This window comes from Cricetulus griseus, chromosome 7 (assembly GCF_003668045.3).
Source record: "Cricetulus griseus strain 17A/GY chromosome 7, alternate assembly CriGri-PICRH-1.0, whole genome shotgun sequence".
NCBI classification, from domain to species: domain Eukaryota; kingdom Metazoa; phylum Chordata; class Mammalia; order Rodentia; family Cricetidae; genus Cricetulus; species Cricetulus griseus.
The window spans coordinates 1,422,548-1,442,288 of record NC_048600.1 but is presented as its reverse complement, the minus strand read 5'-3'; the positions used below and the strand labels follow the sequence as shown (position 1 = coordinate 1,442,288).

General features: G+C 43.0%; 1 protein-coding gene and 1 pseudogene across 14 annotated transcripts in view; both read left to right on the top strand.

Moving 5' to 3' along the window:
- Znf644 (zinc finger protein 644) overlaps positions 1 to 19,741 on the top strand; it is a 113,593-nt gene that overhangs the window by 72,841 nt on the left and 21,011 nt on the right. The window contains exon 9 of one of the 14 annotated variants that reach the window (XM_035448318.1): positions 17,497 to 18,471. The exons of 12 other annotated variants lie outside the window; for them this stretch is intronic. The gene's annotated coding sequence lies outside the window, so the exon portion shown is untranslated. Of the gene's footprint in view, positions 1 to 6,488; positions 6,844 to 17,496; positions 18,472 to 19,741 lie in introns of those variants that run through there. One more of the 14 variants, XM_035448317.1, reaches the window with a different exon arrangement.
- LOC118239224 lies at positions 9,372 to 13,173 on the top strand (annotated as a pseudogene).

The following is a 19,741-nucleotide window of genomic DNA, read 5'->3' as shown; positions in this document are numbered from 1 at the left end:
GGATTTCCCACCTGATTCTGTTCTTCCTGGCCATTGGCCAAATCAGCCTTATTTATCAACCAATAAAAGCAACACATATTCTCAGCATACACAAGGACATCCCATATCATTCTTCCAACAAGGCCGAACCTCCTAATAGTGCCACTCCCTATGGGCTGAGCTTTCAAACACTTGAGTGTATGGGTGCCATTCCTATTCAAACCACCACAGCCCCTAGAGACAGAAAGCCATGCCAATCCTACCAAGTAATCTAAGAACAACTATGTGGTTGCTGGGAATTGAACTCAGGACCTCTGGAAGAACAGTCAGTGCTCTTAACCCCTGAGCCGTCTCTCCAGCCCCCTCCTGCATGTTCTTATAATGGCAGACAATATCAAAGACCATCAATAGACGAATAGGTTAAGAAAATATAGTTTGTGTGTGTGATGGACTTTTGTTCTGCCATAACAAAGAAAGAAATGATGTCATTAGTTAGGAGATGAATGGAACTGTAGTCCATTTTGTTATGTGAAATAAGGCAGATACCCGGTGTCCCTCCAGGTGGCATCTAGGGGTGTGTGTGTGAAGTGTGTGTGTGTGTGAAGTGTGTGTGTTGGAAGAAACTCATGGAAAAAGAAATAATGGGAGTGGATGTGGTCAATGTCCATGGTAGACTTGAATTAACTGTGAAACCTGTTTTTTACAATGAATACATGCTATTTTTTTTATTTCAAAACCCCCAGAAACTTGGAATGTATGAAGGAAAAAAAGTAAAAAGGAAAGCAAAGGACATCACTGCTCCTAAGTATGGTGGAGGAGAAAGTTTATTGTAGATGAAAGCCAGAGTGAGAGGCATCTGGGAGAGTCCAGAGTGGTCATAGCCCTGAGAGGGGGAGGGAGAAAGGAACGAGGGGAACCAGGAGCAGCAGCCAGGAGGCCAAAGGTACAAAAGGGGGTGGATAACCAAACAGCTCGATTACATAGGGAAGAGCCTCTGGGGAAAGGGCTGGAGAGTTCAGGGTAGGGGGCTGGGTATGCCAGCCATACCCTGTAATAGGAAGACACTGAGGGATGCTGGGAGAACCTGCAGGCCAGGTCCAGCTTTGAAACTTAACAGTGTAAGACCACAGTCGGTCACCCCTTGATTTAATGGTAATAGGATGGTGGAAAAACATTCAGAATTTTAAAACAATTAAAAGTTCAATACAGGGTGGCTGGAGACATGGCTCAGCAGTTAAGAGCACTTGGCACTCTGGCAGAAGACCCATGTTGGATTCCCAGCACACATCTGGCAGCTTACAGTGGATAGTTACTCCGCTTCTAAGAGCTCTGACTCATTCTTCTCCCTCCCTCGGTCACTGCACACAGGCCGTATACATGCATATATGTAGATAAAACACTCATACATGTGAAATAAAAATAAATATATTTTTAAATCTTAAAAAAAAAATGTTTTTAGGCCAGTGCAGTGCTGACATAATGGCTGTGGTGGTTTCAAAGAAAACTGGCCTCTATTGGAAGTGGCACTGTTAGGAGGTGTGGCCTTGTTAGAGGAAGGGTGTCACTGTGGGGGTGGGCTTTGAGGTCTCATATGTTCAATCCACGTCCAATGAGGCGGGCTACTTCCTGTCGCCTCAGGAAGATGTAAGAACTCTCAGCTCCTTCTCCAGCACCATATCTGCCCGCACACTGCCTTGCTTCCCTCCATGATGATAATGGATTAAACCTGTGAACTGTAAGCGAACCACCCCAATTAAATGTTTTCCTGTAAAAGAGCTGCCGTGGTCATGGTGTCTCTGCACAGCAATAGAAACCCTAAGACCAAGGCTTCGTGGGTAAACATGCTTGCCCCACAAAGCATGGCCACCTGAATTGGATTCCTGAACCCTTATCAAGGTGGGATGAGAGAACCCAACTCCACAAAGTTGTCCTCTGCCCTCCACACTTGCACGCACACGCCATGAATATACACAATGGCAGTAATTGTAAAGAAAAAAAAAATCAAACCTATATAGTCAACTCATTAACATCAAATGGTATCTTTACTTCAAATTACTACCCATAGGACTGGAGAGATGGCTCAGCAGTTAAGAGTACTGGCTGCTCTTCCAAAGGTCCTGAGTTCAATTCCCAGCACCCACATGGTGGCTCACAACCATCTGTAATGAATTCTGATGCCTTCTTCTGATCTGCAGCCATACATGTATATACATAACATACATTTATTATGTATACAGAGTTCATATGCATAATAAATAAACCTTTTAAAAAGTTACTACCCATATACTCAGGAATGATTTGAGAAAGTTTAGAAAGAAAGCAAATTTCCTGTTAACCAAAAAGGAATTTGTCCCCACACAGTATTGCCAGATTTAAGAATCTGGAGAAAGTTGACTACAAGAAAGGGTCAGGAAAGTCTCATGCTAGTGCCAGTTGTCTCCTGCCACAGTGTCACTTGGCATAGGATAGCATCCATACTCCTCCACCACCTCACAGCTGTGCCCTTTGCCTGGGCAGGCCATTGGCATGTTACTCCTCCCAGGGTTCACCTGTAGTTGCTAGGTCATGTGACGTTGTGGGGGAGCTGATAAAGTCCTGAATGAATGGACATTGTTTTTTGTTTGTTTGTTCTGGGGGAGGGGGAGTTTCAAGACAGGGTTTCTCTGTGACTTTGGAGGCTGTCCTGGAACTCACTTTGTAGACCAGGCTGGCCTCAAACTCACAGAGATTCGCTTGCCTCTGCCTCCCGAGTGCTGTGATTAAAGGTATGTGCCACCAACACCAGGCCATGAATGGGCATTGTTGATATGGGCACGGCCATGCCAAAGGCCCTAATGCCTCAAACCCATGGAGATGGCATGGCCTTTTCCTTGTCCCAGAGTGAACGCTGGAGTGAGTGTACAGGAAGTATCCAGCAGAGTTTTCTGCTCCCTGACACTGCTCCCACACAGAGACCTTCAGAGGTCCGCTCACCCACTTTTCAGCAGTAAACCTGCCTCCTTGACTCAGATGCACGCAACAACAGTGCCGAGTGTCTGCATTGCCATCGGTGTTGGTACATCTACACCAGAGCACACAGCCCACCAGATCCCAGCTTTTATGTATACGTATCATCTTGCTCTGCCTCTCCTGTTAGATCAGCCCTAAGCAGTAGTGTGTCCAATTCTCTGTATCTACAGGCAGATATTAAAAGGCCACAGAGTGACTTTGGATTATGAAAGCCCAAGGGAAGCAGTTTAGTGTTTGAAAAGAATGTTAGATAAAATTATACCATTTCTGGGCTGGGGACAGAGGTCTGCTGGGAGGAGTGCTTGTAAGCATGAGGACCTGAGTTCAGATCCCGAGAACCCAAGGAAAAAGCTGCACGTGTTTGCACCCCTGCTGCCAGCGTAGACCCATGCCTAGTGAGGAGAGCTAGAGATCAAGGCTTCGTCACTTCCCCAGAGTCATCACTAATTAGACAGAGTCAAGGTTCAAATGCATCCTGCATGCCCGGATTGATGCCCAGTGCTGTTTGTTATAATCATAATCTTACGTCAGCCCTTCACACTTACTCAGCTTAATCCCTCTGACTTCCAGTTTCATTTTCCACACAGTAGCCATAAAAACAAAACAAAACAAAAAACAAAAAAAAACAAACCTTCATTTAGAACACATCTGTGAATACAAAAGAAAGTGCATGGGGAATTGGAAGTGCTCAGAAAATTGGTGAATTTACTTTATAAAAACCTTTAGACTTCTGCCCTTCTAAAGTCAACATAAAGAAAGTGCACTGAAAATCAACACTGGGGGTGGGGAGCTCTTTTCAGTAAGTGCTACTGGCGAAGTGTCATCCTCCTATAGAAGAGTGGAGTTCTACCCATATCCTCACCCTCACAATGAACCAGATACTCAGAGCATAAGAATAGGCAAATTCCTGAATCAAACCCCAGCACAGGAAATAGCCCTAAGTGGACTATATGAAATTTAAAAACCTCTGCACAGAAACAGATAAGCAGGTGGCCTGCAAGTGGACCAGTTTCCATAATACATAAAGAGCTGCAGAAATCAAACAACAAAGAAACGAAGCTTCCAGTCAATGGGTGGGTCAGAGATCTGAACAGTTTTGGGAAGATGGAATACAAATGGCCAACATGCTTCTAAGTCTTCAACGTCTTTACTCATCAGAGACGTGCAAATTAAAGCTACTGTGAGATTCCATCTCTTCCCAGAGAGAGAGAGAGAGAGAGAGAGAGAGAGAGAGAGAGAGAGAGAGAGAACTAGTGCTATCTATGGATATTAGTCTGGAAGTTTCTCAAAAACAAAACAAAGAACAAAAACAATCAAATTACCATGTAACTCAGCCATGACTCCTGGGCATATATCAGAAGGATTCTACATTCTAATATGGAGGCTGTTGCATGACCATGTTTACCCATGCTTATCTTAAATTTATTTCCCATTTCTATGATCAGATATCCTGACCAAAAGCTCTGGGTTCCAGTCCATTGTAGTAGAGAACTCACAATAGCAGGAACACGGGAGAGCATCACAATGAGGAAGAAGCCTCTGCATGCCTGCTGTGGTCAGCCTGCTGTTCTCACAGTTCAGGATCCCCTGCCTAGGCGGTCCAAGTAATGTAATGAGTATAATCTGCCACAAGCCAACTTAATGTCCCCCCAACGATTTTATGTGGTTTCAACCTTCAAAACTAAACATCACGTGGCTCTTTTCATAATAGTGAGGAAACAAGTTAACCTGGTGTCCATCAAGAGATGAGTGGATAATGGAAAGGTGATACATATATGCAATGGGATTTTTTTATTCAGCTATAAAGAAAAATGAAAAATTTTTAAATCTGAGGTTAATATATGGAACTGGAAAATCTTATCTTAAGCAAGGTAATACATGCTCAGCAATACAAAAACTATGTTCTCACATATGCGGATCCCAGCCTCTGACTGCTAAGTATCCAGGCGTTAGAAAACAGGTTCACAGGCCGGGAGATTAGGAAGGCCCATGTGACTGGAGAAGAGAGACTGTAAAGGAGTGGGTAAGAAAACAATGGGGCAAAGGCTTGGGGTGAAAAATAAAACAAGAAAGGGGCAGGGAGAGGAGAGGAGAATCAACTAAAATGAAATATATCACTATTAAAGTCTGTTATTTTGTAAGATAAGTTAGATAGGTAAGTAGATAGATAGACAGATAGGTAGACAATAAACAAATAAAAATTCTAACTCAGTTTGGAAACACACTCCTGTAATCCCGGCACAGTGCATGCAGGTGGAGTCAGGAGGACTGGGAATTTGAGGCCAGCATAGGCGACATAGTGACACCTTGTCTCAAAAAAGAGGAGGAAGGGGGGGAAAGAAAAAGAAAAGAAAAAGGTAGGGTGAGACAAAACCAGACCATCTTAGAGACATACATACATACATACATATATTATATATATATATATATATATATATATATATATATATATATGTAAATCCAGAATAATAAAGAACTCTTACAAGTAACTGAAAAATAAAGTGTTTAATTAAAATGTGTAAAAATGTGACTAGCTACTTTACCAGAAAAGATTTAAAGGGCCAATTGGCATGTGAAATAGTAACAGAATCATCAGTCACCGGGGAAATGCAAATTAAAGCCACCATCGTATTCCAATTATCTAGTGTTATGTGACAAACCAGCTTAAAATGTGGCAGCTTAAAATGACAATATGTTTTCTACACGTATCTCTGCCAACTGGGATGGCCTTAGGAACAACTCACCTCTGCTTTACTTGGCACTAGCTCAGGTCTCTTGGAGTCAGGGCTGGGACTGTCTGCAGGCCCATTTGCTCTACTTGGCAGGTGGTGGTAGCTGTTAGCTGGGATGATAACTAAAACTGTTTGAACATTTTTACATCACCTCTCCAAAACCCAAATTCCTCTCAACACTGGTAGGTTCCAAGAGCCAAGCACCCTGAGAGTCAGAACTAGTTAGAAAGCATTCCTTCGAGTGGTGGTGCCAACTTTAATCCCAGTGCTTGGGAGGCAGAGGCAGGCGGGTCTCAGTGAGTTGGAGGCCGGCCTGGTCTACAAAGCGAGTTCCAGGACATCCAGGGCTGTTACACAGAGAAGTCCTGCCTCAAAAATTAATAAGAACAACAACAATAATAGTAATAATGATAAGAAAATGTCCACTTCTGCTCTAGTGTCAGAACTGTAAGTAATGCACCAGCATTCTGTCTTATTCTTCATTTGAAGTGAGTTGCCAGGATTGGTCCATACTCAGAAGAAGGGGAACATATCAAATCATCGAAAGCAACCACACTGCAAAGAGTTACTTATTTCCAAACACACTTACTATTCCCCACACTTCCCCTAACACTACTATACATGTCAGCCTCAGGGTCAGGCCCCAAGTCAAGAATTTACCACCTGAATCGGATGCCAAGGCAGAGCCCTCCAAACAGCTCCCCAGAAACAGGTCTCCTGAGGACATAGGAACTAAAACTGCTTTTCTCTCTCCTCACCATCCTACAGGATGACACTTCAGAACAGGCCATTCAGGAAGGGGAAGCAGGAGCCACACCAAAGCCCTTGTCCCGTGAAATCCAGCATGAACCAGGTCCTAGATTAAAGATGAATGACATTTCGTGGGAATTATAGTTCCTGGCTTCTCCTGGGCCTCATCTTCTCTCGAATTCAAGATTCATTTTTCTCTTGCACATGAAAGGTAGTAAGTGTGACAGTTAATACTGTCCACCTGACAGGCTCTAAAATCACCTGGGAGACAGGATTATCTAGATTAGATTATTAAGGCAGGAAGAGAGTGAGCTGAACGGAACACCGCCATCCTCCTCTGCTTCCGGACTGGTCCTGACTGGAAGCCACATGACCAGATGCTTGTCCCCCCCCCCCAGGGCTTCTTCACCATGAAGGACTGCACCCTTGTGAGCCAAGAAAGCCCTTCCTCTCTTGAATTGCTTCAGTCCGGGTGTTTGATAAGTGAGCAAGCAGAGTATGTTTCTGGGTCTACTCCCTGTCCTTAGTAGTTCAAGGGTCCAAAAGTTTTACTTCACTACATGGAGCTGGGGTTACGGACAGTTGTGAGCTGCCTGATTCAGTGCTGGCCATTGAACCCGGGTCCTCTGGAAGAGCAGCCAGTGTTCTGAACTGCTGAACCATCCGTCCAGCCCCCTGAGGCAGAAGGTGTAACTGAGCGTGGAAGTCGTGCCTCAACACAATCATAAATCCCAACTCTCTCAGCAAAGACAGGTGAGTTTTTGTTCCAGATGTTTAAGAAAACCTTAGTGCTGGGGCTGGAGAGATGGCTCAGAGGTTAAGAGCACTGGTTGCTCTTCCAGAGGTTCTGAGTTCAATTCCCAGCAACCACATGGTGGCTCACAACCATCAGTAATGAGACCTGGTGCCCTCTTCTGGCATGCAGGCATAAATGCAGGTAGAATACTGCATACATAATAAAATAAATCTTTAAAAAATGAGGTTATTAAAAAAAGAGAGAGAGGGAAAACCTTAGTGCTGACTGTAGCAAGCTTTTTGTTGGACAGTCTTTGGATTACCAGCCCCCAAATAACAACATGAAGACTTCTTGTTATGAAAGCTCTGCCTATAACTTAGGCTTCTTCCTAACTAGCTCTTATAACTTAAATTAACTCATATTTTTATTAATCTGCATTCTACCACATGGCTTTTACTTCTATCTCATTCTGTGTGTCGGACTTGTTCTGCATCTGGCTGGGCTTCTCTGCCTCTCTTCTTCCCAGAGTCCTCTCTGTGCCTGGAAGTCCCGCATATACTTCCTGTCTAGTTATTGTCCACTTAGCTCTTTATTAAACTAATCAGAAGACAAAGACACATCTTCACAATGTACAGGAAGATTATTCCACATCTGACTAAACTAAAAACTATAGTCATTTCCAAGAACAGAGATGTACCTTCACGGCTTAGTTCAGAAACTCACTAAGTACCAGCTCCCATAATCAGAGGACTAAGAAAAGGGGACTAGATCCTGTGACTCACATTATCCAGCCTGTCCAGTCTCCAGCAACAGATTTCCAAAGCATGCAAAGAATGAGACATAATGCCTGCCTGCTTAAATACCAATAGGAAATGTCTACACGAAGCCAGAACATTGAACTTTCCAGACAGAAATTCCATATCAGTTACTATAAATATGTTCACAGGTTACCATTTTTAAAGAATTTTTTAAAGGTCTAAGAATGATGTCTTGGAAACAGTATCACCGAAGAGAATATCTTAAAAATGAACACATATAAATTCTGTACTTGAAAAGTACAATAGCCAAAACAAAAATCTCATCAAAAGAGCTCAATGATAGAGTTGAGGTAGAAAAGAAATCAGTGATTATATCATTTGAGGAAGCCGGGGAAGAAAATTTGTTTTTAAAAATGATGAAAGGAGCCTCAGAGAGTAAGGGACAAAGCTGAGCATGCCACTAAAAGCTTCATGGGAATTCAGGAGAGAGGAAAGACAGAAAGGACAGAGCTAATATAAGAAAATTTAACCTCTGCATCTAAAAAGTTCAAAAGATTCCAAGTCATGTAAACCCAAAAAGACACACAAATCAAAAACACAAGCATCACAGACACATGGACACACACACCATAGACACATCACAAATACAAACATCATAGACACAAAAATTACAAACACATCATGTACACACTTCATGAACACAAACAATATCACACACAAATATCACAAACACACACATCACACATGTATTACAGAAACAAACATAAACACATCACAGACAGACCTCACACGCACAAAAATCACAAACCCATCACATACACACCGTGGACACATCACGGACATAAACATCACAGACACAAATATCACAGGCGCAAACATCACAAACACAATATGTATACACATCACAGACATAAACATCACAGATACACACATCACAAACATATCACACACAGGCGCGCTCTCGCGCGCACACGCGCGCGCGCACACACACACACACACACACACACACACACACACACACACGCACGCACATCACAATCCACATGGCAAAGGTCAAAGAGAAATTCTGAAAGCTGTAAAGTCAAAGTAACTCATCGCTGAAAAGCAGCAAGATAAAGGTGAGTTGTTACATACAAGGGATCCCCCATCACACTGTCTGGTATTTTCTCAGAAACAGTGGCAGTCAGGAGCAGTGATATAGCTTAAGTACTAAACCCAAGAATTCTGTATCTGACAAAATGGGTTAGATTCCCACTTCTTATATAAGGCAGCTCACAACTGCCTATAACTATAATTCCAAGGGATCCAATTCCCTCTTATGGCCTGCTTCCTTTTTTTTTTTTTTTTTTTCTTTTTGGTTTTTTGAGACAGGGTTTCTCTGTGTAGCTTTGGAGCCTATCCTGGCACCCGCTCAGGAGACCAGGCTGGCCTGGAACTCACAGAGATCCACCTGCCTCTGCCTCCCAAGTGCTGGGATTAAAGGCGTGCGCCACCAACGCCCAGTTGGCCTGCTTCCTTGGGCACCGATATGCACGTGGTATACATCCATACATATATACATACATACACTCTTGCATATAGAGTAAATAAATAAATATGAGGCTGGAGAGATGGCTAAGTGGCTAAGAGCACTTTCTGCTCTTGTAAAGGACCTGGGTTGAGTTCCCATCACCCACATGATGGCTTGCAAACACCTTAAACTCCACTCCAAAAGATGTCACCCCTCCTGACTTCTATAGGCACATGTGTGATGTACATGTCCTAACACAGGTTTATACACAGGCAAATAAGTAATAAAGAAAAGGAGGGATCAGGACAATCTTTGATAAACAAAACAGGTTATATTGCTTTCAGACCCTATCAGAAGTGCTAACGGAAGACCTTTAACAGACCAGATTAAAAAGGCATGAACCAACTGTATGCTGTCCACAGCATGCTCATAGATGCTCTGACAGTAGACTGTGGAAACAATAACTAAAATACATCTGGGGAGCACACACTAATGTCAGATGTTAAACTTGAAGATGGAAACCTGTTAATGGAGGCAAAGCAGGAGAAGAGATCAAGCCATCAAGAATAAGTAACAGTTACGAACATAAACAACATATGGTCATATGTAACAGGGTCTTAAAATTCATGAAGCAGAAACTGAACAGAACAGAAGGGAGAAATAAACCATTCAAAGTGATGATTGTACACTGCTAGTATCTTCACATTCGAAAATAAATAAAACATCGAGATAAAACATCAACGAGGGAATGGGGGATTTGAGCAACACTGAGCAGGGTGACAGGTCTGTAGGACACTCCACTAAAGCCAAACATCATGGCGCATGCCTTTAGCCCCAGGACTCAGGAGCACAGACAGGCAAGTGGATCTCTGTGAGTTGGAAACCAACCTGGTCTACAGAATGAATTCTAGACCAATCAGAGTTACACAGTGAGAACGCCTCAAAAAAACAAACAGCTCTTTGGCCTCGGCGGCAGAAGCAAGATGACGAAAGGAATGTCATCCTTTGGAAAGCGTCACAATATGACGTACACGTTGTGGCGCCGGTGTGGCTCTAAGGCCTACCACCTTCAGAAGTCCACCTGTGGCAAATGTGGCTACCCTGCTAAGCGCAAGAGAAAGTATAACTGGAGTGCCAAGGCTAAGAGGCGAAACACTACTGGGTGAATTGTCTATCGAAGATTCAGACATGGATTCTGTGAAGGGACAACATCTAAACCCAAGAGGGCAGCTGTTGCAGCATCCAGTTCATCTTGAGGATTTCAGTCAGTCATAAAAATAAAATGTTCTGGTTTCAAAAACAAAAAAACAAACAAAAAACCAAAAAACAAAAACAAGCAAACAAAAAGCTACATTGTCCAACAATGGAATGCGCATTAAAGGGAGAGTCCTCCAGCATAGATAGACTGTGTGTTAGGTCAGAAAACAGACCTCAACAAACATATGCACCAATACAAAGAATGTCCTCTGATGGGGGATGTCCTCCTGTATATATGTTTCTCTTATTGGTTGGTGAATAAAACACTGTTTGGCCAATAGAGGCAGGAAGATAGGCAGGACTAGGAGATGAGAATTCTGGGAAAGGTAGTCAGAGAGTCCTCGAAGAGACACCATGTAGAGATCAGGAGGATAGGATGCGCCAGGCGTTCTCTGGTCATGTAGAAATACATAGATTTGTAGTTATGGGTTAATAATTAAGAGAGGGCTAGCAAGAAAGAAGCCCTAGCCATCGGCCAACAATAAATTAATATGTCTTTGTGTGCTTATTTGGGGTTGAAGGGCAGTGGGACCTGGCAGGACAAGAAACTCCAGCAACAGTCCTTCAACAACAAAGCAGTAAAATTAGAAGTCAGTAACAGAGGAAAATTGGGAAATTCCCAAATATGTGAAAATCAAGACAACTCTAATAACTCATGGCTCAAACAATACCGACATAAGTAAAATTAAATTTTAAAAATTGTCAAAATTGTAGGTAAAAGAAGGCTCAATACCACCAGAGATGGGAGGAAGGTAATTGCTACTCATCCTGCATAAGGAGAGGACCTGGCAGTAACGGGCACAAGACTGACAGAGCCATGGCCTTGCACAATAGTTGCTTCTGTGAGGATGTCTGCCTGTCTGTCCTTGAGTGATGTCATCCATAATTCCCATCCTTACCTCTCCGGTCAGCTCCTGCCACCCCCTTCATTTTACAAAAAACAACCCAAAAAACAAAACAAAAAAAAACCTTCCATCTCCCTTTGCATACCTGGAGACAATTTACCATGACACTTACAACCCTGCTTCTAGTTGCACTTCAGGATAAATTAAGTATATTTGTTTATGTTAACAATTAGTAATCAAAACAGTTTTCAACAAAGGGAAAGCTAGGATGAGATGGCTTCACTGGTGAATTCTTCCAAACATTTAAAGGATAATTGATGGTGATTTTCAATCTTAATAAGAAGGAAGAGGAGAAATACTTTATAACTCATTCTAAAGACATTATTTAAAGAAATCACCCACAAATATCTCTTGCACACACATGAAAATATCAGCAAAATATTTGCAAGAACTAAGCAGTATGTAAGAAAGATTATACGCCATGATGGAAAGTGAGTTAAAACTATTAAAAACCAATGTGAGGTGGGGGGGGGATGGGGGGCGGTAAAAGCGCTGCTGCCAAGCCTGACCATCTGAGTTTGATTCCTAGAACCAAATGGTAGAAGGAGAGAACCAGCTCCCCAGAACTGCCCCCCATCATCAAGTTCTGTTTGTGTAGTGTGTGCTCATGCACGCACACACACTTTCGCACATGTGTGTGCACACACACATTAATTAAAAACATTTAAATAATTTTAAAAGGTAATGTTGGCAAGGATGTGGAAAAACTGAAAACCTCACATATTGCTGGTAGGACTAAAAAGATTCCACCTCAGGAAACACTTTGTTCCTTGAAAGAAAGAGCCAGAAGCATAAACTCACACAAAACTTTGTAGATGAATTTTTCACAATAGCATTTCTAGGTGTGACCTAAGAGACACGGATGGGGTGTCTAGACAAAATGTGATCCATATGTACACCAAAATATTATCCACAGCTGTCCTGGGAGTGCCAAAGATTGCAGAGACAAAGGCAAAGGTGAGTCCCTATGTCCAGCTTGCACTGAAAGGGCAGGGAATCAGGTGAAGGGATCTGTTGAAGAATGTTCCTGGGTATTTCCCAAACCACACACATCAGAATGGCTGAAATAAACAGATAAGGAACAGCTGAACTTCCATTGCTGATGAGAATATTAAAAAGCAGCCATTTTGTAAAACATTTTGTTGGGGGCAGGGTAGGGAGATAGCTCAGTGGTTAAGAGCACTGGCTGCTGTTCCAGAGGACCTGAGCTCAATTCCCAGCACCCACATGGTGGCTCACAACCACCCATAATGAAATTTGGTGCCCTCTTCTGGCCGGCAGCATACATGCTATCAGAACACTGTGTACATAATGAGTCTTTAAAAAAACAAAAACAAAAATAATCACACTTTGTCCAGTTAATTTAAACATCTTACCTTGACTCATGAGTCACATTCATAGGCATTAAAGAGAAACAAAACATGTCTGTATAAATATCTGTGTTCATGTGTTCAGTTGGTTTATTCTTTGAAGTTTAAAGGTGTAAACCTTGATGTCCACTAACACTAATGAATAAACAAATTGTGGCTCACACAAACCATGGGCTAGTATTTGCAAAAAGTAGACTACTAATACATGAGAAATTTTCAAACAAGCTAAGCACAGAAACACACACACACAGAGAGAGAGAGAGAGAGAGAGAGAGCCATAATCTGTAGTCCCAGTTTATTTGAGAGCACAGAAAAGATCCTGTCAATGATTGCCTGCGGTGGCATGGAGTGCATTGGCTGCAAAGGATGCCGAGGGAGTTTCCGGGTGGCTGAGCACTCTGTACCTTGAGTGTGGAAGCAGGACACAGCCTCATCCAGAAACTCACATGTGTGGTTAACTGGGTATGCTTTGTGCATCAAGTCAAGGGGGAATGCCTTCAGACACAGTTCTTCCTTGCAGTCTTCACTCTTAACCTCCTGATGAAAATCACTGTCATGCATTACCTGACTTACAAGCTGCTATTCTTCCTTCTCCTTTTCTTCTGCCTATTCTTCCTTCTCCTTTTCTTCTGCCCTATTCCCGACAGTTCAGTCAGGTTACTCTGTTAAAACACATGTCACAGGGGCTGGAGAGACTACTCAGCAGTAGAGAGCCCCACTGCTCTCCCTGGGTTCCGAGTTCAGGCAATTCTCAACTACCCCTATCTCCAGATGCAGCGATCCAATGCCCTCTTATGGACCCTAAAGGTGCTGCACTCCTGGCACAATACAGGCATACACATAAACCTTTAAATCAGGAAATCATATTACATCATTTATTTGCTCAAAATATAGAATACTGTAGTATTTGCATGCACCTCATCCATATACTTTTCTTGAGACTGGGTCTCTGATCTCTGGCCTCAAAGTCACTATGTAGGCAAAGATGCTTCAAACTCTGATTTCCAGGTGCTGGTACTGTAGACGTGTCACACCAATGTATGGAGTGCTAAGGATAGAACCCATGGCTTTGTGAATGCTAGGTATGCACTCTAGCAACTGAGCTATACCCTAGTCCTCCCTGTGTGTGTTCAGCACATGCACAACGTCCTTTAAGTATTTTTTAACCTCAGTTGATTGAATCCAAGACACATAAACCCTAATACAAAGGATCAGCTGTTTGTCATTTAATTTCTAAATAGTGGGACCTTTAAGCAATATCTTACATTTCTAATTTTACTCAAGAAACTTACTTTGTATGATTTCAGCCTATTCAAATTTATTGAGACATATTTTATGGCCTACCATATGGTCTTCCGTGTCGAGTATTTTCTGCGCCCTTGAAAACAATGCAGGCGCTGCTGCTGTGTGTGCTGTTCTGTGAATGTCAGTCATGTCAGGAAGGGTTGATTGTGCCATCCATTTCCTCTGTATTCTTAATGACTTGGGCAATGCCTACTTGTAAGAGGTTATTAAATCTCTAATTAGAATCGAAATGTTATATTTCTCTTTAGTTTTAGCAATTACTGAATAGTGTATTTTGAAACTCTAATTTTGATACACAGTTGTAAAATCTTTCTTATGAATTGCCCCTCTTATTATTATGGACACTCCTTTACTCAGGTGTTTGTCTAAAAATTTATTTTAGTCTGACATTAACCTACTAATTCTACTTGTCACATGCTTGTTGCTTGTAGAATCTACCTTTCCCCACCTTTTAGTCTAAACCAGCAGCTCTCAATCTATGGGTCACGACCCCTGGGGGGGAATCAAATGACCCTTTCACAGTGGTCACCTAAGACCATCAAAAACACACATATTTACCTTATGATTTATATAATAGTAGCAAAATTGCAGTTATGAATTATCAACAGAAATAGTTTTATGGTTGGGGGTCACCACAACATGAAGAACTGTATTAAAGGGTCACAGCATTAGGAAGGTTGAGACACCAAACATATATAAACTGTCTTGATCCTAGATTCGAATTCTAGTATGTTTAAGATGTCTGTTGGTATGGAATAACTAAACTACGCCAAATCTCAAAACCTTGAAACAACCATCAATCTCATAAGATCCTTTTTGTTGTTAATTTGTTTCTGGTCTTTTGAGACAGGGTCTCTCTACATAGTGCTGGCTGTCCTGGAACTGACCTTGAATTCAAAGATTTTCCTGACTCTGCCTCCCAAGGGTGGGATTAGAGTTATGGGCCATTGTGCCTAGTGATCTTATGAGATTCTTTTTTTTTTGGGGGGGGGGACAGGGTTTCTCTGTGTAGCTTTGGAGCCTATCCTGGCACTCGCTCTGGAGACCAGGCTCTTCTGAGATTCTTTGGTCAAAAATGTTGGCAGGGCTCAAATGCGCAGTTCTGGTCTTTTATCGTGGGTCAATGATAAGACTTTACTATCTCTAACAGAGATGGAAGGTCCAAACAGGTCTCAAACTGGTGCCTTGGTGTTTCTCCATGCGACCCAGGCTTGCTCATCATATGGGGTCCCAAATTTCTTAGATGATGAATCGCTTCTAAGAGCCACTATCACATAGTTACCCTGAATTCATGTGGGCCATTTTCTTTTTTGTTTTGTTTTGTTTTTCGAGACAGGACAGGGTTTCTTTGTGGCTTTGGAGGTTGTCCTGGAATTCACTCTTGTAGACCAGGCTGGTCTCAAACTCACAGAGATCCACCTGCCTCTGCCTCCCAAGTGCTGTGATTAGAGGCAAGCGCCACCACTGCCCAGTGGCCCATTTTCTTTCTTCCTAACAGACACTCCCACTCCCTCCCCCACCTCCACCCCTGCCCCCAGGTAGTTGATCTTTAGGTGTGGCATACCCTAGGGAGGGAGGCTGTGTCTACTGCCTGAGGGTGCATAGAGATTCACTTGGTAAGCAAGTCTGCTACAATCTTTTCCTCTTGCCAGCAACTACATTAGGAATAGGCTTGGGGTACAGCCAGCGCCAGATAAAGCTGGGAGTAAAATCAGGATGACTCTTGAAAAATGTTCCATAAGGCTACAGAAAAAAAGAAAGAAAGAGAAAAAAGACCCATTTTGTACGCATATGCAATTGCCAAAGAACAAACTCAATAGATGTAAACAATTTTAAAAAGTCTTCCTTGCTGTTGGTCCTACTACCTACACTTTGTTCTGCCCCAAAGAGCCCCAGAGCCTGGATCTACTGTCATCATAACCTCCATCTCAGCAGTGGATAATTTACCAAGTACTGCATGGTTTCTAGTGGTACAAGTGGCATTGAATTTGTTTTGTCTGCCTTCATTTCAGACAATGAGCAAGGTTGGCTTTGGTAGCGATGGAAGACCAGGTGTAGTGTTTTAGGGGTGAAGCTAATCCCGGGTGGTAGAGAGACCATTACAGTAAAGTGTGAAGACAGCAAAGTCCAGGGAATGAGACCCTGCCAGGCACGGGCTCATCACCCTGAGATCTGTGTTTTCTGGCTCCCCGCTGTGACTTCTTTATCCAGTAGTGTTTGAGCTCACAGTCAGGGAGGTGAGCCCGTTATCTCAGCAACTCTCTGATCTGCCTGTCAGTCTCCACTAGAACCGTCTTCTTACTGAGTCTCAATTTGATCAGGACCAGGAGATGATTATGTTCTCGATACAAGTAGACTGTGAACTCAGTGCATTGGGTCAACATGGAGGTTCGATAGCTTTCCCTGTCTTCTTCTTTTCAAAGGACGTTCCTCTTGACAGAGGGCATTAATGGACGTCTTATCCATCAGAACTCAGCATACAAGATGGGGTTTTCACAGATTTTTTTACTAGGAAAAAATGCTGATTTGGCTTAAAAAATGACTCTTTCAAATGCACAAAGCAATGTTTGATAGTTTTTATTCTTACTTCATTTTAAAGATGAATTTATTTTATGTGTATGAGTGTGTTGCGAGCATGTATGTCTGTGCATGCCTGGTGGCTGAGGGGAGTCAGCGGAGGGTGTGGGATTCCCTAGAAATGGAGTAACAGATGGTTGTGAGCCACCACGCAGGGAATTCAGCATGAGTCCTCTGCAAGAACAACAGGTGCTCTTGGTGGCTGAGGCAGTCTCCAGCCTCTTCACTGTTTGATGGTTTTAAGTGATGAAAGAGGGATGTTTTGAAAATCAAATCTGAGTGACAGGTTCCCATCTCCCATACAAGGCATTTAAATGCATGGCAATTTTCAAGATGTCCTTTCTACCTCAAGCAAATTAACAAAGGCAAGCAGAAGCAATACTTCTGTCACGATTTCATGCATCAGGACCATTGAAGACACCATATAGTTTTGGTTTCTCTCAACTTTTCCTTTTTTCCACATCGGGTTTGAAACAAATAGCTGGGGATAGTGGTGTGATTCATCAGAAAGATGCACCAGTAAGTGGGAGGTCCTGGGTTCTACTCACAACATTGCCAAAACCAAATAACTGTTTTAAACACTGTCCTCTGCCTCATCCTCTCCACAGGTGTCTACTAAGTGATGTGTAAGGTCTCGGTTCAACTACTTAACTGATACCCCTGATTTGACAGTATATTTATAAGCCTTGGGTGGATGCTCTGATAGGTAGATTCACCTTGGGGAAGATTCTCTGATGGACTAATGGGGGACCATCTGAGGAAACCACCCAGGAAACCGGGCCGCTTCTTCCCATCGCTCTGTGTGATTCTGAAGCAGTATTGTCAGAAAATCCAGGCAACCCTGAAACTTTTCCCCCCTGGGTTATCAAGAGTCTGAGACAATTGATGACATTACATCGGCCGTTCATCTGCGATCCATGGAACCCACGAAAATCAATAGTTTTCCATTATCAGGTCCAGCTGGGTCACTGGTCTGTCAATGAGCTGTTACAATTGCTGTACAGGGGTGAGCCTGACCAGTCAATTGCTGCTGACAAGAGGAAAACATGCCGACAGGCACGGGGACAAGTCAGAACACAGATTTGCACTTCAGTCTGCAAGGAAATTCAGAGCAAGGCCATTTTCAAGACATAGGGCGTACTCCTTGGGAGGTCTTGGGCCAGCCCAAAGCCCCTGGTTTGATAGAACAAGCACCTAAGGGCGTGCCCTGGCTCTAGACAAGCAGCTTCCACAGTGGTTTATCTCTTTGTTAGAAGGTGAGGGGCCGCTAGAATTGTCCCCAAACAGACCACAAGATATCCAGAGCAAGACTGGGGAAGGAACCTTCTTCTGCTGCTGATTCTGAGGGGAATGGTGCATGATTTTAGAATATAAAAACTGAAAGGAGGCAGCTGGAAAGATGCTCAGCGGGTAGATGGAGTGCTTACCATGCAAGCATAAGCCCTGGTCCCATAAAAAGCCAGGTGTGAGGGTGCACACCGGAAATCCTAGTGCTGGAGTGGCCAACATAGGGGGATTGCAGGAAATCACTGGACGGCTTTTGTTTCTGTCTGTCTGTCTTGATAAAGGCTGATTTAATTTTGTGTGTCTGAGTGTTTTGTCTGCATGTATATAACTATACCATTTGTGTAGTATCCAAGGAACCCAGAAAATGGTAGTAAGTCCCCTAAAACTGGAGTTTCCAATAGTTGTGAGCTGTCATGTGGGTGCTGAGAACTGAACTTGTGTTCTCCGCAAGAGCAGTCTGCACTCTTAACTACTGAGTCATCTCTCCAGCTCCAAGCTATTCTTGATGAACCCATAAATGCCATGTTCAGTATTAAACCTTGTTTCAAAAAGTAGGGTGGAGAGTGATAGAAAAAGACACCTGAAGTCTCTCTCTCTCTCTCCTCTCTCTCTCTCTCTCTCTCTCTCTCTCTCTCTCTCTCTCTCTCTCTCTCACACACACACACACACACACACACACACACACATGCTACACTCACAGATAATATTTTTAAAAGGTAAAATGAAGAAAACCAGTTTAGCCAACCTGACTAAGAATGTTGGAAAGGGGTATTGACTGAGGATAGAGGTCCCCCTAGCATTCTGCATAGGCTCTATCTTATTGGATAATATAGCACCACGAAAACTTTGGTCTCAATATGAGATATTTAACCAAACTAAACAGCCCTGCCTAATATCTTAATCTACAGCCCTTTGTCTGAAGCAGTGGATGTTAGTATTCAGGCATCTATACTGTTGTCCTTGGGGTTCTGATAGGATACACCCTCAGCTGCAGCCACTAAAAGCACCACCTGTGCACATTCACTACATTCCCTTTTAAAAGGGCCCTGCCCACCTCCCGGTTTTCCCTTTCTCTTCCTCTGCTTCTCTGCCTGTCTTTCTGTCTCTCTTTGTCCCCATCGCCTGCCCCACCTCTTTTCTCTTCTGCCACTCCTGTCCCCAGAGGCCAGCCTATCTTCTCCCCCATTTCCCCAGTCACTCCCCCCATTAAACAAACAAACAAACAAACCTCTCCACCCAAGCTCCATTGCATCATTGTTTTTCTTTTTCATGTCACTTTTTAAAATTCCAATAGTGGGTCGCATGATGTCAGTCTTGCCTAAAATTAGGATGCAGGGCATAGAGCGATGAGACTGGGACAAGTTTCTTATATAATCAAATGGTGGCATGCCTGCCTGGCCTACCATGTCACAAAGTTGTAATGAGATGCAAATTAAGATTGAGTTAGGAGAACTCTGACTAGGTAAGGGTGTGTATAAGTTGCAATTCTGTTGCTTTGATAAAACTCCACGATCAAAAGCACCTTTAGAAGGAAGGGTTTATTGGGGCTTACAGTTCTGGAGGGGT